Genomic DNA, 22,365 nt, shown 5'->3' with positions numbered 1-22,365 from the left:
AGAGAGAATAATGTAAGTCATTCAACTATATTATTAATGATTTTTATTCAGTAAGCATGCATCTTTCAGTTAAAATGTAGGCTACTGGAATTTATTAGACATCTGCACTGCTCTCGTGGACGAAGTAACTTACACGTTTTCGAATCTTTACCATACTTTATTAGTATATCATTCACTATAAAAAGTATAATGTGATTTAATATCTGAGAAGCTCCTCCATCAACATCACCGTCAGAGCTCTCGCGCGCACCTCCCTCCTCGCTCTCTCGGCAGCGGTGACGTCACCCGTGCATTGATTCGCGCTGGCAGAGAGCGAGAGCTTCTGAACAGACCGAGGGTAAGAGAGAGAGCAGCAGCCTGGGCCCACGGACAAAAACTCGCCGAAAAGGATTAACATTCGCTACGGATCGTCCCACCAATCCAAGTCTGCAAACAGAGTGTGTTTTTCTGCTTTCCTAAAGCCCGATCTGTAAGGAGTTACAGCAAGGTAAGAGGAAGAACACACTAAAATAGAGTAATAAAGGCTCGCTTAAAGTTGCCTTGGTGTGCTTTCCGAGCAAAAACTGTGATCACTATCGCGTCTGTATTAATTTAGTTTCTATATCGAGAGGGTCTGTGCACATGGTGCATTGCAAAATGAGAAAGAAACAGGAGCACTTTGAGTGATTGTCTCTCTCGCGCTCGTCTTTTGTCTTTAACAGCTCTGTTGCCACAATAGAGATTTCAACCGCCTCCTTAAGTTGCTGGATTTGACACAGATTCGTGTAACAATGAGGATCATCTGTTGATCGATATAGTTTAAATTCCGCTTTTGGTTTGTCTTTGTTTTAATGCATCCTATTAGAGAGAGAATGAAATGATGGCTGCTGAGAATGTCCATTGTCATTCCGCGCCATGGAGCCACAGCCGCTCTCCCTGATATACATCCAGAGCCGTGAGGGATGATTGGATGTAGTGTAGTTTATACTTTGTTTATATATAAATGTTATTGACTGAGGTGAGAGTGTTATGAATGAATAAGCATGGCAAGAAGTGAACGTTACTTCACTGGAAGTGAATGAAACTTGGATTTTGATGTAAAGTGAGATTGGCTTAAATGGTCTTCAAACCTCATGATGTATTTTATATGCCTCCGGTTTACTTTATAATTTTTTTTGCACTGGAATTGACACTAAACAGAAAAAAAAAACATTACTATACTAAGTCATACTTTGAAGAACGTGTGGTTAATGTTCAATGCATATTTCAGGACCCTTAAGCTGTCCTTATAACATGAAGACATTGCTTAAATGATGCCACATGAATGTGCTAAATACAGTTAAAGATGATCATTTGAAAAGTTGGGTCCCAAAGAAAGATTTATTACATTTAATACACTGTCTGATTGCTGTTATTATTTTCAAATGGTTTCTTTCATGCCTAAAGCAAACATGGCGTCTCTCGTGATTTACAGTTGTTGTGTTTTTTTTTTACATTTATGGTCAGGTTCTTGATACTATCTATTCCTTTCCATTTCCCCTTCACAGACTCTTGGTACTTGCACACTTCCTAGTATTATGATAAATGAATTTTACACCAGTCAGGAATCAGGATTTCGCCTCCTCGGCTTATGTGCTGTAAGTGGCTCAAATACTGGGCTACTTTGAACACAATAATCCTATTTTTATAGTTTCTCATGAAACATCCTTAGAGGATTGGAAAAGCTAACCTGCTTATACTTACTACGCAACGCTGGTACTTGTGTTGTATTCCTATCACATTTACAAAACTCCCAAATCGTATGTGTTTCAGCATATTTTGGATTTCTTGTTTGAGTTATGTATCGATTATAATGTACGATATGTCGAATTTCAGTTTCGACTGATTTCAGGTTTCACTCTGATCACACCCATTACTGACGTTTCTTTCACGAGTCGTGATCTGTAGCGTTTCTGCCTTGCTTTGACAGGTAAGTGGAATCTTAGGCATGACGACTGAACATTATGAAACTCATATGTAAGTGTCACGTAGTGTCTGTCATTGCGCAACAAAGACAACATAACTGCGCTTACGTAATTCACCAGGCACATTCTGCCATAAACAGGATCCCAATGGCAAGGAAAATCTGGAAACGTCAGGGAATTTTGATGCAGATGTTATGGAAAATTTCTAGATTTTTCTATTGACAGAAAAAGCTTTTTATCAGTGCAGCTTTTAATCATTTACCCGAAATTGTCATTTACTCACCCTTAGTTGTTCCAAACTCATATGAGATTTTTTTGCACAAAAGAAGACATTTTGAAGAATGTTGGTAGCCAAGCAACCCTCTTATGCACACTGTGGCAATTTAATCCCCAGTGGCTAGTAAATCTTTTTGTTTACTTGAAAGACACACACACACACACACACACACACACATATACATATATATATATATATATATATATATATATATATATATATATATATATATATATATATATATATATATATATATATATATATATATAAAATTTTGTGTAAAATGGCACAGTCTTTTAAATATCTGAAAGCACACTCTTAACATCAGTCAGTCAAGCATTATAATAATCAAGTATTATTTAATAATAGAACTTAAGTAATTAGAAATAAACTTGTTAACCATGTTTAAATGCATATTAGTCATTTTAAATGAACATCACTAGACTGGGGGTGGTGCTTTTTTGGTCATACAGTGTTTCTGTAAAAAAAAAAAATACTGATAAGATAATAATGATACGAATTCTACTAATACGAAATATAAAACGCACCAAGTATTACTAAGGATTAATAAGCTGCTGGATTCATGAATATTAATCAGGTTTTGTGCGTTCATTCGAACTGATTTGATGAAATCAAAACAGAGACTGAGATTGCAGCCAATGAGATTGCCATTTGCGCATTAGCTCCGCCCACTACTGGAGAACCCGGCAGTTCTTAAAAGCTGAAGAATTCCAAGGGAACGCTGTTATTTTTACTGGAAAATACATCAAAGAATATAGTTTACATGCAGCGCGTCAGTTCTCTATCTCTCTTTCTCTTTCTGTGCGTTTGTGTGAGACAAAGCGACGGCGAGTCGTGCGCCTTCACACTAGAGTTTACGGTACGTCAAATGCAGGTGCGATGCACATTCAATCAGTTTAACAGGAAAACAGTACAAATCGCTTGACTGAGAGTGCAACTCTGAAATGCTCAGTCAGAGTGTTTGGCGAGTGACAATATACATGTGCTAAACATATACTTAGCCTCAAACTCACACACTGGCGAGTAAAATCTGAGAATTTATTAGCCATTGGCTAATATTAGACATCATTTAGCACCCAGAGTGAAGATTTAGTCACGTTTGCGAATGATTGACTCGCAATGTAGAGGGTGGCCGAGCAGTTGCTAGTGGTCCACAGAATCTTTATTTTTGGGCAAACTGTCCCTTTAAGCATCTTTTCCTAATTCATATTTAAGAACAGTTGTAAAATCTTTTGAAATGTGTTACTTATTAGGTTAAATTTGAAAACAACACTGACATCACAGTGTGCTCCTCCTTTTATCCCTGTGGCATAAGAAAGGAATCTGAGTTCTCCTTTAGTCCTGAAATAGTCCCAGAATAGTCCAAAAATGTCCCGAGTGCTCCTGTCACTGATCTCATTTACAAATGTGCTGTTTTCTGGACCAGGGCTCTGGAATGTGCTGTGCACACGCTTCTCTCTCAGTACCAGCCACCAGTCCCCAAACAAAAGACTGTTCAGTCAAAGCGTTCCTCTCCATTTGAGGCAATTTTGAGCTTTGCCATCTCTAGCACATGACTAAAACTTTCAGAGATAGCTCACTGGTATGTCCACAGTCTTCGAATGACGGAATCTGCCATCATTTATGCATTTTTGTATGTTATTAAGTTACAGTCTGTAAAGGCAAGATATTTAAATCTATTAGTGCTGTCAGCCCTCGTTCAGAAATGCGGTACTTGGTGATTTACAGATGAGTCAGTCAATAAGAGACATGTTTGGTTTTGCAGTTCCAGACATGATTTGTTTGAAATTATAGTTCACGTTGGTTGGTAATTGTGTCCGGCTTAAAAATCTTGCAAGGCAAGTGTTTTCTGCGTCTCTCAGCTGGTTTACGCCAACATCTCCTCAACTGGCTCCCTCAGAACTTTGGCCTAAATGTACTTGAACTTTTCTATAAAAGGCTGTAATTATAGTGTTTATGGATTTGGCAGGGTCATGCAAGTATTCGGCGTAACCGCAGATAGTTTGTGGTATAGTATTTTGTAAATGTATTGATTTATCACATACTGGTGGTTAAAGCTACGCGTTTTCCCTCGCTGGGTGGATGTCCACTAAAAGTTTAGAAGTTTGTATAGGTGATGTTCATGGTGCTCACATTTTTGTGAAATTACTCTATTTTAAACTCTTGATGTAAACCTACAGAATGGATCTGGATGGTATGAACAAAAATCCCACGTATCATTGTTCTGTAAATTTAGATCATGTGGGGAGAGAAAGGCTTGCAATCTGCGACATTGTCACAGTGGAGTTTGTGACTTTTAGCTGGAAATAGCTTTTTTTTTTGGTGACCTACAGAAAATTTTAATCTTTCCCCAAAATAAGAGAAAGAGAAGGCCCAGATTGCTGGCCCCTGAGACAGATGTCCCTGCTTATAGAGCGCACAGATGATGGTTAAAGGTCAGGCCAGGGTTTTGTTATTTTTACCATAATCATTTGTAATCTGGAGAGGCTTTTATGCGTACAGCTGATTTTAGCAATGATGGAACTGAATTGGTTGACGTGCCTCTGGTGAGAAAGAGGATTTATCCTGTGCAGAATGCGGTGCTCCTGAAATGTGTTATTCCTCTGGTTGGATGGGATTGAAAGGCCACATATGTTTTTTTCTCTTTAGCACTGTTTTTTTATAGGTCATACGTGGAGACTAAAGAGATTTGACTGTGAAAGCGATCATGGACCATTATTCCAGAGACTGTTCCTCTTAATCAGCAAAAAACTACGCTTTTTTCCCCTCATGGAATATTCAGTGCCTGCAAAGCCACTGGGAAAGATGACTGTATGAAAGTCTCATATAGGCAATAATTCAATGCAGTCTTATGGAAAAAGATAACTATTTTATGAGATGGAGATATCATATGAATTTGTACTGTAAAATGAAAACAAAATCATATGAATTAGCCTCCAATTATTCAAAACATAAAATAATTTTGAATTGCCATGAGGTTGTGTTATATTTTTAGAACTTTAAGGGTGCGTTCACACTTGTAGTCCGGTTCTCTTGGTTCGTTTGGTCCGGACCAAAAAAGAATATGATACATTTGGTCTTGATGCACTTTGCGTTTACACTGGCAGTTTTGACAGCAAACCTAAAGATACCGAACCTACAGGCATAGTCATACGTTCACACTTTACCTCCTCGTGGTTCCAAGTTTGCCCTCTGCTCATTTTGTTCATACTTACTCAAATGAACCGCACTAACAGGGCAATCATACTAGAGTTCGTTTTAATCGAACCAAAAATGACGTGAAGTGTGTACACACCCTAAGACAGTGGTTTACTGGCTTGTAGACATGACAAAATGATGATGAAAAGTTGTTAAATATGACAAAATTCTCAACAAAAGACAAAGTTTATAGCTCATCGTCAGGCTTTTTTTCCATGTTTGTACAAAAGCCTCCTTTAGCTATGTTTCCATGCAGATTTTGTTTTCGATCTGGGTGTTCTGTGCCATTGTGGTGGCATCCGTTTAGAAAGGGCAATTTATTTAACGAGGGCATTGTTTTGTTAATTGTGTTTTCATTAAGGGAGCAAGGTTTGTTGACCATGGGGAATGTTCTTAAGAGTAACTATTAGCAGTTAAGGAGATTTTAACAGAGGAGCTCTACACCGTGTGAAAACTCACTGGGAAATTGAACTAGACTTTGTCCCTTGGCTGAACCTCTTTCTTTCACAAGCTTTCCAGGGACTATCACAGACTTATATAGCTGTATAGAGCATCTTTCTCTTCCTGGCTTTGTTTCGTCTTTGCTGGATTGCAGCCCTGGCTGCTGCTTCCATCCATCCTCTGATCACTCTTTTTACTGTCAGACCTCCTCTAGCAAGAACTATGAAAAAATTTGGTTTGTTTTGCAGGTAATTATAAACCCCCACTTAGACAGGAAGACACTATTCGGCTGACTGGGGCTATAAGATGGCAAATCACTGTTTTCATTTGTTTATTGATTTATTAATTTTACTCATGACACTACAACCTGAACAATTTCGACTTGACGAAGTCCTGATGGTCGAAACGTTGCTTCAGTTTGACTTTTTTTGTCTTGCATCTTAGCCCTATTTGTGTTTGTGGCATGAGGCATGCACCTTTTTTTTCCATTTTTAACTTTTATTTTCTGTATAAGGCCTATATAATTTGATAAATATAATTACATATTTTTTTTAATATATAATTACATTTGTTTGTTGATTGAACCAAATTACTTTTTGGTGGATAAAATATAAATATTTAATAAAGCTATTGAATTGATTTTGTCTTGAGAAATCATGATGAAATATTATTAGACATTCTTGTGTTTCCTGGCAGACTGATAAAACATTCTGCATCCTGGCTTGCAGAAGTTCTAGTACAATCTGATTGGAACCTGTGATCTTTGTGCTTTCCAGTTTTCTTAGCAATATGCGTCAGTTGGCCAGTGAACCGAATCCATGACCATGCCACCGAAAACTAACTCTTGTCTATTTGTTCTGTCTATAACCTCTAACCTCTATAGCAACTTTGTATTAGTGTTGTCAAAAGACCCGGTACTTCGGTACCAAGTCGGTACTAAAAAAAATTTTATGTGACGGTACCAGGTTTCTTTAAGTACCGGTAGGACCGAGGTCCCGTTCAAACCCGGTTCAGCGCTATGATTTCCGCGAAGCAGAAAACGAGGACGGAATCTCAAAATCCAGTCATGAAAATGAAACTTACATTTAATATGGACAGTCATGGAATTAAAAAAAAAAGAATGTCAAAGTTAGCATAAATTCAAATCTCCATATGGACCAGTATCTGTAAATGTTAAGCCGCAAAAGTTGTTTGAAATATGAATCCGTGTTCTGCGCCTCTCTGTGTGAATTAATGAATGGCAGAGACGTGCGGGTTTGTTTACTACATAGACTGAAGCGCATGACGCTTGCATTAATTTCAGCATCTGAGCTTCAGAGTTCTCTCTCCATCAAGCGAACTGAACTTTTCAGTTCATCTCAATGGACGCACAGCGCACCTGTATTTGATGCTCTGTAAACTCTTTGTGAAGGTGCACGACTCACCGTCGCTTTACTGATAGCGCTGTTTCTCACACATGCAAAGAGAGAGAGAGCGAGAGTCTTACCACGCTGAATCGACACGCTTTATGTAAACTATTCTTTGTTGTCTTCTCCTGTCAAAATAATGGAGTTCATATAGAATTATTCATATTTATTTTCGAACAAGCAGAAGACATACCGGTTTCTCCAGTAGTGGGCGGAGCTAATGCGCAAATGGCAATTTCATTGGCTGGCGCTGATCTCTTACCGTCCCTGTTTTGATTTCAGCAAATCATTTTGACCGAACGCAGACAACGTGATTAATATTCATGAACCCAGCAGCTCATCAATTCATAGTGCATTGTATATACATTGGTATGATAGTAGAATTAGTAGTAGTATTATCTTTTAATAATAATTAATATGATCTATTACTATTTTTTTACAGAAACCCCCAATGACCAAAAATATCTTAAGCATCACCACCTGTCTTAAGTTCAGTTAAAATGACAAATATGCATTCATTAGGCCTAAAAGTTAATTTTTACATAAAGGCATTGTGCTAGAAATATTACTATTATTTAGTAAAATGTATGTGATACTGCTACTACTGTTGAAAAAAACTTTCAATAGTTATAAAACTTTATTTTTTAAAGAAATAAATCACAATATTTCTTCCATGTTTTAATTTTAATAGCAAATCCCCTTTATTTACCAAAAATAAAATGTTTAAATTTCATAAATTAAAAGACAAATTAAATTTGGGTGAAACTTGTTTACTGTTTTTCATAATTATATAACTTGTAGAAAAACTTTAAACACAGTTGTAAATAAGTATAAAGAATGGCACTTTTTAGTGCTAAAAAGTTATTTTTATTTTTAATTAGCATATTTTTGTGTTTTGCTTTGGTACCGAAATTGGTACAGAGAACTGTGGATTTTCACTGGTATCGGTACCGAATACTGAAATTTTGATACCGTGACAACACTACTTTGTATGATGAATCAATATGTTTATTTAAAAAATAAATACACTGATCAGTTAATGTACTCTGACAGACATCTGTATATCAAGTGTTTTAGAAGCTAGAACATAGACAGATGTTGAAATGGATGTGTTGACCATAGGCACATGTTGGAGACAGTGGAGGTTAATTGTCTATGAATAGGTAACCAGGGGCTGTGTGTTTGTGTGTGGATATCTGTGACTGCTTCAGAGCTCCACAGCCCAAGGCCTGACCACTCATAGTCAGCCTCTGAAATAAAGGTCATGACCACAAATTTGTGCTGTCAACCGCATAGAAGAAGAGACAGGAGATTGAGCTTGAGGGAGGGAGAGCGATAGATGGAAAGGAGGAAGAACAGAGGAGTTCACATAAGAGATTCACACACCAAACAAAGATGTACCAGAGGGACGGAGAGCAAGAGGCAGGAAGTTGAGCTTTGTGTGCTGTCACTGTCAAGTTTGATTCTGTTGTTGCAGTAAGTGTTTGCTGCTTTGTTTTGTCAGAAGGTTTGTTTGGAGCGGTGCTGATGGCTGTTGCTCCTGTTCATTTAATTAGCTTGGTTTTCTGCTTGCATGAATCCAATTGTGTAAAAGTGTTTTGGCATCTCTAAATAAACAGTTGTGTTTTTTTGGGGTGATGTTTCTGAGGACCTTTTAACAATAGTCGACAAGCTCTCTATATTTCTGTTGGGTGTTTGAAATGGTAGAATTTTGACCAAACAGCCATTGTTGCCCAAGAGATTTCAAAAATGGAAAAATCATTTTGCGTGATATTTACTAATTAACGGCACTGTACAGTACATAGAAATAAACATCAATCCATGTACACTACATTGAGATAAATTTTGGTTTATAAACATCTTTAAATGTAACTTTTAAAAAAAAAAACCTTTGACCAAGACTTTTGAACAGCAGAGTGTTTTTGCTAAAATATATTTAAAGCAAAACTAATGTTACCTAAACAATTTTGTCAAAACAAAACATAAATTGCTGTTCTTTTAATACTCTGAAGTGGACAGTTGAAACAAACTGATTGGTGGAAATGATCAAGCTTCTCAGCTCTTGTGAAGTTTTTTTCTGTTGAGGTTTATTATTTATTTCTAAGCACTTTCATATGAAACCAACCACACTAACCTATCCACACTAATGGGCAAATAAAAAGTGCATTATAATTTAGTTGACTGTATCAGTTCACATTGAATATATAATTATCATCTAATATCCTTCTCAGCCCTGGTCCCTATATAACTAAACACACTCTTGCTTATTGAGAAAACCATAGCAAGCTTTCTGAGGATACCTTAATCCCTTCTGGAAAGCCAGAGAAAATGAATTTGATACCCTGGAATCTTTCTTTATCTCAATTTTTCAGGGAACGGATGTACTGTAGTACCCAGCGTAAGTTATCATTAAGCTGTGTTTACATCGAGAGTTACGTGATACTACATGTTCTCCATCTCCGGACCTGTTCCCTCTCGTAAATGAACTTTAAACATGGGTGAGGTTGTATTCGCTTCAGCAGTGCCACCAGTTTCCGTGAAATTTCTCCTATAATAAATTTCACCTTTGTTTCGAAAGACAAAACAGCTTGAACTCTTACCCAGTTTCTTATAAACTGTGACTGAGCCTGATAGACAATACCATTATCTCTTGGTTTATCTTTCTTACTTCTCCCCAAAGGTTTTTTCTTTCTTTCTGTCCTCTAGTACCTCTTTAACCTTTTGGGAGACTGTCCTAAATCTCTATGTTCTAACCAGACCTCATTCATGCCATAATCTGCAGGTCACTCATGCTTGGAAACTACTTTTTAAAGCTTAACATTGTGACCCAGCATTAGAATTTATTGTAGATATACTTGCTCCAGATTTTAGCTTCAGAACCTATGTTTATTATGTAGCCTAAGGTTAAGTTGACTGCTTCTAGCTTATCAATATGTATTCAAAAACCCTCATGCATGAACTTTGTAGTCAGACTTTGACTATTGGAATAAGGGTTGGTCCACTTTGCAACTTATTCTGCAGACCAACCATTTACACTTTAACCAAGTTCACAGCTCATCAATGATGCCACAATAGACAGTGAAAGAAACTTCCTACAAACTCAGATTAAGGGCCTGATATACTAATGGCAAAGTTCTTTTTTTCCTTCATGTATGGGAGGGCTTTTCTCTCAATAAAAGAATTAAACAACAAAAATGACCGTGTTGAGAAAACAGTAGTTAAGAAAGCATGTGATCATGATGTGTAAGTGTAATACATGTGATAGATTGCTTTACAGTATAAAATAGGGCCCTATGAATTCGGTTGTATTTTTTCCTAAATTCCGTTTTAATTATTTTTGCAAATTCCTTTTTTTTCTGGATTCTTTTTTTCGTTTAAAATTTTCTTGACTCATTTTTAATAGTTAAATTACATTTTATTAACCAAAAAGCATGTCTAATTAAATGAAATCATGAAACATACATTTTCAAATAAATTGATTAAGTTTAACAAAAAATACATGTTTAGGGTCCTATGAAATGTTTTATTTTTTCTCACCATATTTTGTATTGTTACTAAATTCTGTGTTTTAGCATGTCTAATTTTTTGAATGAACAAAACACCTTTATTTATTCCTTTTTTTTACAATCAATTAAATTTATCTTTTAATTTGTCAAAATTAAGCAAACTTAATTTTTTTGGCAAACAAAGGGGATTTACTATTAAAATTAAAACATGGAACAAATGTTGTGTGATCATTCCTCAATAATGTTTGTTTCATTTTAGTAGTAGTAGTAGCAGCAGTAGGCTATGTACATTCTACTGAAAAATAGTAATAGGCACAATGTCTTGAAATCAAACCAGACTTGTATTTTGACGGGTAGTTTTGTGTATGTGATATATGACGCTAGTTTTACTCAGGGGGGCAAGGTTTCATATTTTTTTGAAGCACCCCTGGGCGCCGCCATTGGCTAGCGGACCCCCACCTGCTGTTAGCATTCCATTGATTCCCATTCATTTTGGCGTCACTTTGACAGCGAATAACTTTACATCTGAGGCGTTTAAAGACTCCATTTGTCCATTAATTATTTCTAAAGAAACACGAAAATGTATAAAAGGCTCCATTACCTTGTATCTTACGTTATGGTCCCGTAGAAGCAGTTTTTGTAAAACATAGGCTAACGATTGCGTCATAACCAGCGACTTTTTGTTGCACAGTAGAGAAATTACCATATGGACAGGAGGAGAAGCTCGCAGGCAATCTTTTACTGTCTATGAGGCAATGGGGAGGGACTTGGAGGCATGAAGTCAAGGGAGATAATTAATCAGAATACTTACCAAAATGTGCTCCTGTTCACGCTCGCCTTCTCTGGAAGATTTGGTGGGTGATTCAGATTTCTCTTGGCACAGCGATTAGAGGACTTACAGGTTGCTCACGTGACATCTACGTCATCAAGTTCAGTTTGAGTCTGCGCAGTACGCCCGACCCCCAGGAAGTGAGTGCTTCTAATTGACTTCACTTGTCTCCGTTGAATCCAATGGGGTCGCTGTGTCCATTTCTTTTACTGTCTATGGTTTTACTCAAATCAAACAATCAAATGCTCATGAAGTGACTCTCAGAACCATTCTTGAGATGTTGTTCATGTGTTTTAGTCCTCACTTAGTAAGACAGCAGACGCTGAAATCACCGTGAGCGTCACGCACGCTTCAGTATACGTGTAGTAATTGAAACTGCGCATCCGCGCCATTCATTAACAGAGACACGCAGAATATGCAGAATTCATATTTAAATCAACTTTTGCGGCCTAATATTTACAGATACTAGTCCATATTGTGATTTGATTTAAGTGCAATGACCTACTTAAACTGTGAATTAAACTGTGCATTAAACTGTGAAATATGTTTTTATGACTGGATTCCACGATTCCGTATTCATTTTCCGCATCACGGAAATCATAGGGCCCTAATAAAACATAAAAAAAGTCTTAGTGCCCTTTACAATGCAAATTATAACATTAACAGTGTGTTCATGTTTGTATTTGCGTATGACAGACTAAACAGAATTAATGAACTAGAGAACATTTCCACCTCAAAGAAGGCGGATCCCCAGAGCCACACCTACCTATTTCATAATCACCAGGGACCAATGACAGTTCAAAGGTTGAACTTTTCTGGAAAGCCATTTGAAACTCCAAATAAACTTTGTTTTGGCTTAATTTTGTTTGAAATGACACTAGATCATTCTTTGATTTTACTTAGAGCAGGGTTAGGTAATATCGGTCCTGGAGTGCCGATAGCCTGCAGAGTTTAGCTCCAACCCAGAAAAAAAAAACCCTCACTTGTGAAGTCTTAGTCTACGTCCATACAAAGCCAGATCTTTTCCCATCCGATCCCCCCCCCCCCTCATCTCAAGAAATATCTGCGTCCACATGATACCTCAAAACTGACACAAAATGATGTAGTATACATGCCAGACCAGTATGTGGCGCTGTAATTCTGCCACAGAGATACTCTAAAAATGGCGAAGACTTGGACTATGCGCATAAACCTTGAGTGCGGTGTACAAAATGAACATGGAACAATACATTTATTAATCTATGTTAATTTTAGTTAATAAAAAGACAATATTTCAGTGTTTGTTCATGTTTTTGTTGCTGTCCACATGAAAACGGAAGGGCGGGGTTTTCAGATTTAGCCACTCTGGGACCCGGTTTAAAAAAATATTGGTTTCACTCTCCCAAAACTCTGGATTCATGTGGACGAAACACACATACGATACAAAAGGTATGCGTATACAGCAAAACCTCAGTGTGGATGAGGCCTTAGTAATCCTGAAGACCTTGATTAGCTTGTTCAGGTGTGTTTAATTAGGGTTAGAGCTAAACTCTACAGGACAGCGGCACTCCAGGACCGACGTTGCCTATACCCTGCACTAGAGACTTATCGGGCCTTTAAAGATTTAACCTGGCAAATTTTAGATTTTTTTTTCTCAGAAGCTCTGCTAAACTATATTTAGTTTCCAAATTGTTTGTAGTAATTCAAGCAGCTCTTGCTATATTTTGTGCACTATGCACCAGTTACTGGACTGCGTGTGGTCCATAAGTGTGCTGTCTTCGAATGTCTGGAGATTGTGTGTGTCTGATCTTAGCTAAACTGTTAAGACTCCCCTTTGTCCATGTCCCAGTGGTAGATCCCATCAGCCCACTGCTTTGTGTAAGTACCCTGCACTCTCTCTCTACTGTGTTCACTGGCCTTGCCCTGCTTGTGCTGCAATGTGAATTGCATGTTGGCTGAGTGTGCAAAATACTTCTTCTTTATTCATGAAGGGAAAGGAGTCCTACAGAGAAAGATAACACACACGCTTTCTCACTCACGGCACTCTCTCATGGAAGCACATGAAGATATTTGCTGATGAAGCTGTGGCTTGTGTTTATTGGGCCGATGCCACAAATGTGCTTGACTAGTTGACTAGTCCATCAACCAGTCGACTAAGAGGATAAAAGTCACTTGAGAGACTTCAGCTTTTAGGCAGTTAGCATGGTATAAAACCCTTTTTGAAAGCCATCAAAGGACCACTTTTGTAACGGATTCAAAGAAATGATATAGACATGAACCCTGTAGACCCTCATGACTGTGTTTTTATGACAAAGCAAGATCAGTTTAAGGTTGTTCAAAATCATGTGGTGCGACTCCAAAAATTTTATATTTCCAAATTTATAAATGGTGCATAAATACAGTTTACCTTGTAAAAATATGCACTATAGTACAAAATTTTGATAAAGTTTATTTTAAAAAGTTTGTTATTGATAAGGTGTTGTCTTCTAGTCAATAGTCAACCACATATTTCCTCTTTTGCACCATAAAGCCGATTATTCCATATAATATCCATATACATTCCAAATATACTGTACACTATAGTTTAAAAGTTTGGGGTCAGTAAACAAAAGATAAGGAAATAATACATTAAGAACCCATTACATTAAAATGACAGTAAAGACATTTTTTCAAAATATTTCAGTTTCAAATAAATGCTGTATTTTTATCTCTACTAAAAGTAATGTACCACATAAATACTAAGCAGCACAATTGTTTTCAACTTTGATAAGAATATTTTTTTTTTTAAATTGGATTACTGGAGTAATGGCTAACTGTAAATTCGGCTTTGCCATCACAGGAATAAATTACATTTAAAATGACATTTTAAAAACAATTACTTTATATTGTAGTAGTATTAGTAGTAAAACATATATATTTTTAAATCTGTACACTCACATTTAGTCAAGATATAAGGGTAATATGTTATTACGTTTACCTGTTTTTTTAAAAACCATATGAAACCAACATGAATAGAAAGATTATGTTTCTGAAATCATGGGACGTGTTTTAAGTGAGATTTTTAAAAAGATTTTTCCTTGTCTTTATCATGGACACACTTTCACTGTATGTCATTGGACCATGTAGATTTGCACAACTGTAATTTCCTCACACTCTGGTCTGGCCTTCTGCCTCAAATGGAGAATCCAGCTTGTGTCATTCTTGGTGGGAATTTTCCTTGATATTCTAGGGGAAAGAGGAAAAATACATACATCAGTGCTATTTATAGATTTATGATGAGAAGTTTTCCTATGGTGTTTTTAGATGTGTTTTCAGACGGCTTTGCTCTGTGGTTCTAGCCTTGGAGGTTAAACAGCACAGCATCAAACCTGGAACTGCTCAGCTGTGAATGTGAGTATGGGCCACAGCTTTGATGGATGTAACAGACTGGAAGCCGAGGGGTAAATCTCTGTGAGCCTTGGTGCTGTACGTATAAATGAGAATGGAAAAAATGACTATGAATGGGACAGAAATGACCTGACCTGAACCTGCACTGTGGAGACGAGAGTCTTGGGCTGTTGCCAAATCTCCTGTTGTTTTGTTTGACTGGAGTTTGACCGATGTGGTATGTTACCGTACTATTTATTCGTACACACGCTCACACGTACACAGTCAAAAACTTCACAAAAGCTAAACAAAGCAAACTCAGTCAAATTACTTCCTTTGTGTGTTAAGGGTGTGGACGAGCACAGGACAATCTGTAACGCTTATATTGCAAACTTAGGCATAGCTGTCATTATTAAGCATCATTGCTAATATGCCTTAGCTTTTGCATTAGATTTTATTGTGCTTATACAATGTAAATGACATTGTTTCTGAGCTATTAGTTTTTTTTTTTATTAAGTCAGCCACTACACTAGAAAATATTGCATATTCTGACTGCAGTGTTACATCATTTTCAGGGCTCACACCCATTTTGCACCACAAAGTTATAAATAAAACTAATAATTAAGTTTACATTGTTTAGGTTACATTGTGCCTCTCTTTCCATTGGTGTGAACATTGGTTTTGACTTCCCAGAAGCTCTTAAAATCAGAGTAGATCCACAGTATGTAATATGTACCAAGGAACAATTGAAAACAAAACTTGGAATTTGAAGAGAAAGATCTGAAGAGGAAAAAAGCTGTTTCTAGTACAAATCAGCGGGCAAAATCATAATTAAATGGGTCATATGACATTACTAAAAAATTAAATTATTTTGTGTATTTGGTGTAATGAAATGTGTTTATATGGTTTCAGGTAAAAAACCACATACTGTGCATTATTGTCTGTCTTATATGCTCCGCCTTTCTGAAAGCTCCTCGTTCTGAAAAGCGAGGTATATGCTGATTGGCCAGCTATCCAGTTTGTTGTGATTGGTCAAATTCCTCAAGCATGTTATAGAAATGTTGCGCCCCTTAACATATTGTAATGCTGTGTCCTGGTGCGACGAGTCAAAACCAATAAAACCCATTACAAATGAGGCATTTGTTGCATCCAGTGCAGGGCTCCAAACTGCGACTAAAATGGTCGCATTTGCGACCATAAATATTAAAATGCGACTGAAGTTTTTGCTGAGGTCGCCACTGGCGACTAGGCCTATGTATTTACATGTTATCTCTTAAAAAATTGCATGTTATGCCTTTTTTCCTAATTGTTTTGCATTCACATCTTTTGTTATGTTCGCGCATTGAGAGAATGCACATCGAAGTTTTAGTGGGAAAAAGAGTTTAACAGTCCTCATCTGCCGCGCAGCAGTGCCGACACACACCTGATGAACGCGGGAGAGAGAGAAATGATGGAGACTTGAAAAGAAAGTGCAGTAAAACAGCGTCTATTTCGTTCATAACTTGAACAAACTACAACAGGTAAAGCTGTCATCTGTGTGGATATGAGTGGATTCATCTGTCATCTGTGTGGATTATGAGCACGCACGCATACCGCGCGCCTACATTTGAAATAGGTAACGAACTTGAGCGTGCAAAAGACGGGACATGTGAACGGCCCCTAATGTGGCAGGCGCGATCGCGAGTAGTGCCTCAGTTCAAGCAGCACGTGAACCTATCATACCTTGCTCTTTACTACTAGAGTACATAATGAACATGAATTAACATCAAAAGGTAGGATATTTTATAAGAGATTCTACAGTACAACACTTTCAAACTGCGGAAAACGTGTAAAGCTTGTAAACATTGCAACGTAATATTAACTTCAGTAACCTTTCGGTGTCCATAAGCTCATCAGTCAGCTAGAAAAATAACTATAAAGAGGAGCATTTTGCTATATTTATGAGCTATTGAATTTTAATATTTTTACTTAACCTGTTGTCTACATGATTCAACTCCTCCTATACAATTTAATTTTACTAATTAAGAAAAACAGACTGAAAGTGTGAAAGACATGCACTCTTAAAAATAAAGGAGCATAAAAGGTTCTTCACAGAATAATTTTGGTTCCACAAAGAACCATTCAGTCAAAGGCTCTTTGAAGAACAATCTCTTTCTGACCTTTTCATAATCTGTTATTGTCTTCAAATGTTAAAGGTTCTTTATGAAACCATTTAGGACAGGAAAAAAAGGTTCTTCTATGGTATCATGAAGCACCTTTATTTTTAAGAGAGTATGAGAACATTTACAGGATGCATTGAGAAGGACCCCAAACTATACTCAGGGGCCAAGTGATGCTTATGGTCCATGATATTGGTACAGATTTTGTGTAATAAACAACGCATTACTGTATGTTTCAAGTTGGAAAAGACATTTAGCTCCCACTTTAAGTGAACCTTCATTACCAGGTCATCTACAAGATGGATTAAAATGCTGATAAAGTCAAGAAAAGATGAGACATAAACACGTCAGTATTAAAAAGTTAAAATGTAAAATAAATAATTTAAATAAAACGCATAAAACATTTTTATTCTGTGGCACCTAAAAAAATCATTAGGCACCTAAGGTTTTTTCTTATAGGAGCCAATGGCTCCTTACTCGATTTTTTTGTTTGGAGCCCTGCAGTGGGAACATAATTACTGATTTTAATGACTTATAGTGTCTTTTTATGTGTTGCATTGCATCGTGCCGTGCAAACATCAAACCATGTCTGCTTTTGTAATCTGAGAAATGACAACCAACATGCACTACTCTACACTGCTCAAAACTCACGTTTGAATAGTCGTGGCAAATTCTTTAAATATGAAAACATACTTACAGGCTGTGAGTCAGAACAGCCAGCATTGTAGGCTACTCTCCCAGGTTCAGGTAATTTCGCTTTTGCAACAAAACACAGAGCAGCCCCACAACAAAACTACAGCAAGAATAAAAGCGTGAACATGTGGACGGTGTTGTGCAAATCTTCCCACACAGTGATGTAAAAATGTGGGGCCTTGTTTAAATGATTCTTAAATTTTAAATAGAATATCTCTTTGTTTTTTTGTTTTGTTTTTAGTTTTTGCAACTTTTGGGAACTTATCTATACACAAACAGCTTGTAGCACTCCAAAGAGAAAGGAAAACTCGCATCATATGACCCCTTTAATAATTCCATGATGCAGTTTTTTCGAGGCTGCAGTAACATTATGCCACACAATGCTGCCATTAATTTCAAATTGTGTATAACATAAACTTACATAAACTACCAATTAAGAAATGTTTGCAAGAACATTCCAGTATTTCATCTTATGATTTGGAGACTGTTGACCTTTTGTTTATTATGAGTAAAGATTTCATAAAACAGATTGAGCCAGTTTGGTTCCCCAAGGTGAAATATTTTCTTCTGAGACATGGTCGACTAAAGAAACTCAGCTGATTTTCAGGTTGCATCATTAAATATGTTTGCCAGAAAGAATTCCCTTTGCAATTCACAAACCTACTTTTTCAAGTTGCTCTCCATCACATTCTGTAAGCCAGTGCTGAAATGCATCCCTCTGTTTACAGACGAAATGATGTGCACTATGACCTGACCATTTCCTGTACAAGAGTGTGTTTGTCGATTTGCTTGAATGTCACATTCCTGTACTGGATTTGGCAGTGTGAGTATATGGTGTAATTATTTCCTCAGGTCTTTAATCTCTATTCTTGCCCTATATTATGTTGTTGTCAGTCTCCAAAATTAAATATTACATTCACATTAATGCTTTGCCAGAGAAAAAAAAAAGTTGAAAGTTATTTTATTAGGTAGTGTGACATAATTTATACTTTACGTTAGGGCTGTGTAATTAATCGCATTCGATTGTCATGCGCATTTCATGAGTAAAGCCGGTCCTGTGATTAGTAGTAAATCACCATCACCTGCTTTCAGATTGAGTGGCATTCACTACACAAAGCTGTAGTTCACTGACAATTAGGAAATGTTGCCTAGTTTGTCAGTGAACTACGGCTCTGTGTAGTGAATGCTTTGTGTCAGTACATCATAAATGGGAAAAGGCAGTTTACTGTTGGGGATTCATTTCGTTTCGTGCCGCATCTATTGTAGACAGCATCACTGATTATAATGAGTTCTGTAGTATTTTGTCACATCACTCGCATCTGGTAGACAGGGTGTAACTTTCTTATTTAGGCTACCTTCTTATCTAACTGTAATATTTCTTTGATATTTATTTTAGCGTTTTGCAGACTGCGTGTTCAAGGAAGTGTTAAAGCAAACATGCACATTAGTTAATCGACGATAGAGCATCATTTATTTATTTGTGGATTAGTGTTGTCACGGTACCAAAATTTCAATATTCGGTACAGATACCAGTGAAAATCCACGGTTCTCGGTACCAATTTCGGTACCAAAGCAAAACACAAAAATATGCTAATTAAAAAAAAAATTACTTTTTAGCACTAAAAATAAAACCAATGCCATTCTTTATACTTATTTACATTTGTGTTTAAAGTTTTTCTACAAGTTATATAATTATGAAAAATAGTAAACAAGTTTCACTTCAGTTTTCACATTTCATAAATTTTCATTTATGAAATTTAAACACATTTTATTTTTGGTAAATAAAGGGGATTTGCTATTAAAATTAAAACATGGAAGAAATATTGTGGTTTATTTCTTTAAAAAAATAAGTTTTATACATTTTTTCAACAGTAGTAGCAGTATCACATACATTTTACTAAATAATAGTAATATTTCTAGCACAATGCCTTTATGTAAAAATATGTAAAAAAATGCCTTTATGTAAAAAACTTTTAGGCCTAATGAATGCATATTTGTCATTTTAACTGAACTTAAGACTGGTGATTGGTGACGCTTAAGATATTTTTGGTCATTGAGGGTTTCTGTAAAAAAAATAGTAATAGATCATATTAATTATTATTAAAAGATAATACTACTACTAATTCTACTATCATACTAATGTATATACAATGCACTATGAATTGATGAGCTGCTGGGTTCATGAATATTAATCACGTTGTCTGCGTTCGGTCAAAATGATTTGCTGAAATCAAAACAGGGACGTTACTAGATCAACGCCAGCCAATGAAATTGCCATTTGCGCATTAGCTCCGCCCACTACTGGAGAAACCGGTATGTCTTCTGCTTGTTCGAAAATGAATATGAATAATTCTAAATGAACTCCATTATTTTGACAGGAGAAGACGACAAAGAATAGTTTACATATAGCGTGTCGATTCAGCGTGGTAAGACTCTCGCTCTCTCTCTCTTTGCATGTGTGAGAAACAGCGCTATCAGTAAAGCGACGGTGAGTCGTGCGCCTTCACAAAGAGTTTACAGAGCATCAAATACAGGTGCGCTGTGCGTCCATTGAGATGAACTGAAAGGTTCAGTTCGCTTGATGGAGAGAGAACTCTGAAGCTCAGATGCTGAAATTAATGCAAGCGTCATGCGCTTCAGTCTATGTAGTAAACAAACCCGCACGTCTCTGCCATTCATTAATTCACACAGAGACGCGCAGAACACGGATTCATATTTCAAACAACTTTTGCGGCTTAACATTTACAGATACTGGTCCATATGGAGATTTGATTTGATTAATTTATGCTTACTTTGACAAATTCCATGACTGTCCATATTAAAATGTAAGTTTCATTTTCATGACTGGATTTTGAGATTCCGTCCTCGTTTTCTGCTTCGCGGAAATCATAGCACTGAACCGGGTTTGAACGGGACCTCGGTACTACCGGTACTTAAAGAAACCTGGTACCGTCACATTTACATTTTTTTAGTACCGACTTGGTACCGAAGTACCGGGTTTTTTGACAACACTATTGTGGATATATATATATATATATATATATATATATATATATATATATATATATATATATATATATATATATATATATATATATATATATATATAATTTTCGACATAAATTATATAATAAATACTAATTTATTTATATAGAGATAGATAGATATCAACACCGTGCCAGCGACGGTAGTTGATCCACTACCACCGCAGTGGTAAAAATCTGCCATCGTCACAGCCCTGCTGTATGTGAAGCACAATAAATATTGTTTTCATCTGTTTATGACAGAATCAGATTTACAGAGACTGATACTAGCAATGATGATGCAATGATAGACTGAAATACACTTTTTGACACACATATACGAAGAAAAAAGGCAAAATAATTATATTGTCAAAAAATAATTAAAATAATATACATCCATTCAAACACTTGGAGTTGATACAAATTTTTTGAAATGTAAAAAAATAAAAAATCTTAAACTTACAGTCAAAAGAGTAATATTATGAAATAGCATTAAAATGTGAAATATTTTAAAAAGTAATTAATTTCTGTGATGCAAAGGATTCTTTACTCCAGTCTTCAGTGTTACATGATTCTTCAGATTCAGAAATGATTCTGATATGCTGATTCTGTGCTCAAGAAATTTTTTTATTGCATTGTAGTTTTTGAAAACTGTGGTAATTTAAGGAAACATTATAAATGTTTTATGGTTACTTTTGGTCAATTTAATGGGACTTCCTGAAGAATCTTAAGTAGGTATCTTAAGAAAAAACTTACTGACCCTAAACTTTTGAATGGTAGTGTATAATTTAACCCTTAAAGACCTAGAACATTTTTGGGGCGCCTGACACACCTGCACTTTTCTTTGTTTTTCAGACCTATTCTAGCAGTCAGCATCAAGTGCCATATATCATTATAAATAGGAGAACTTACAGTTTAAGTCTAACTAATTCAAAGTCTCAATTTTACTTTCGTTTTCTCAAAGAATTAATGAAATTACAGAATTTTAAGAAAAATGCAAGCAACTTTTGGGTGTGTTTTTACTGTGTACTCAAACAGAAACTCCTGAAGTTTGGATATTTTTCTTTAGAAAGTTGTGTCTGGGTGTTTTACACTTCCAAATAATTTTTTTTTTTGATGTACCATTCCCCAAGCAAATTATAGCCATTTATTACAATATTGTTATCTCTGCTTTTAAGTAAAAAAAAAACAGGCCTATTTCGTTAACTAACAATAGAGATGTGTCCAAAAACATTTTAATGAGTAAAGAAAATGGAAAGAGTGTTATTTGATAACAAAACAAAACAAGTTTTTTTTTTCTTCTGAGAAATATATTTTCAATCTGAGTATGAACTATAAACATAAACTATGCAGCATAGGCTGTAGTTAAACAATTGCACAAATTGTCTTCAACAATACACTGCAAAAACAGTGCAAATGATTCACAAACTACACAAAATGAGTGAGAAATACTCAGAGTGCAACAGAAAAAACAGTGCAAACTGCTTTTTGAACTATATATTTTGTATAATTATTTAATAATAA

General features: G+C 36.1%; 1 protein-coding gene across 1 annotated transcript in view; it reads left to right on the top strand.

The window, feature by feature from the left end:
* Positions 1-303: 303 nt before the first annotated feature.
* LOC132094993 (cytoplasmic protein NCK2-like) overlaps positions 304-22,365 on the top strand; it is a 75,452-nt gene continuing 53,390 nt past the window's right edge. Inside the window, exon 1 of the mRNA XM_059499701.1 lies at positions 304-487. The gene's annotated coding sequence lies outside the window, so the exon portion shown is untranslated. The remainder of the gene's footprint in view (positions 488-22,365) is intronic.

This window comes from Carassius carassius, chromosome 19 (genome assembly GCF_963082965.1).
Source record: "Carassius carassius chromosome 19, fCarCar2.1, whole genome shotgun sequence".
NCBI classification, from domain to species: Eukaryota; Metazoa; Chordata; class Actinopteri; order Cypriniformes; family Cyprinidae; genus Carassius; species Carassius carassius.
The sequence above is the reverse complement of the archived record's forward strand: the minus strand, read 5'-3'. Positions and strand labels throughout refer to the sequence as shown.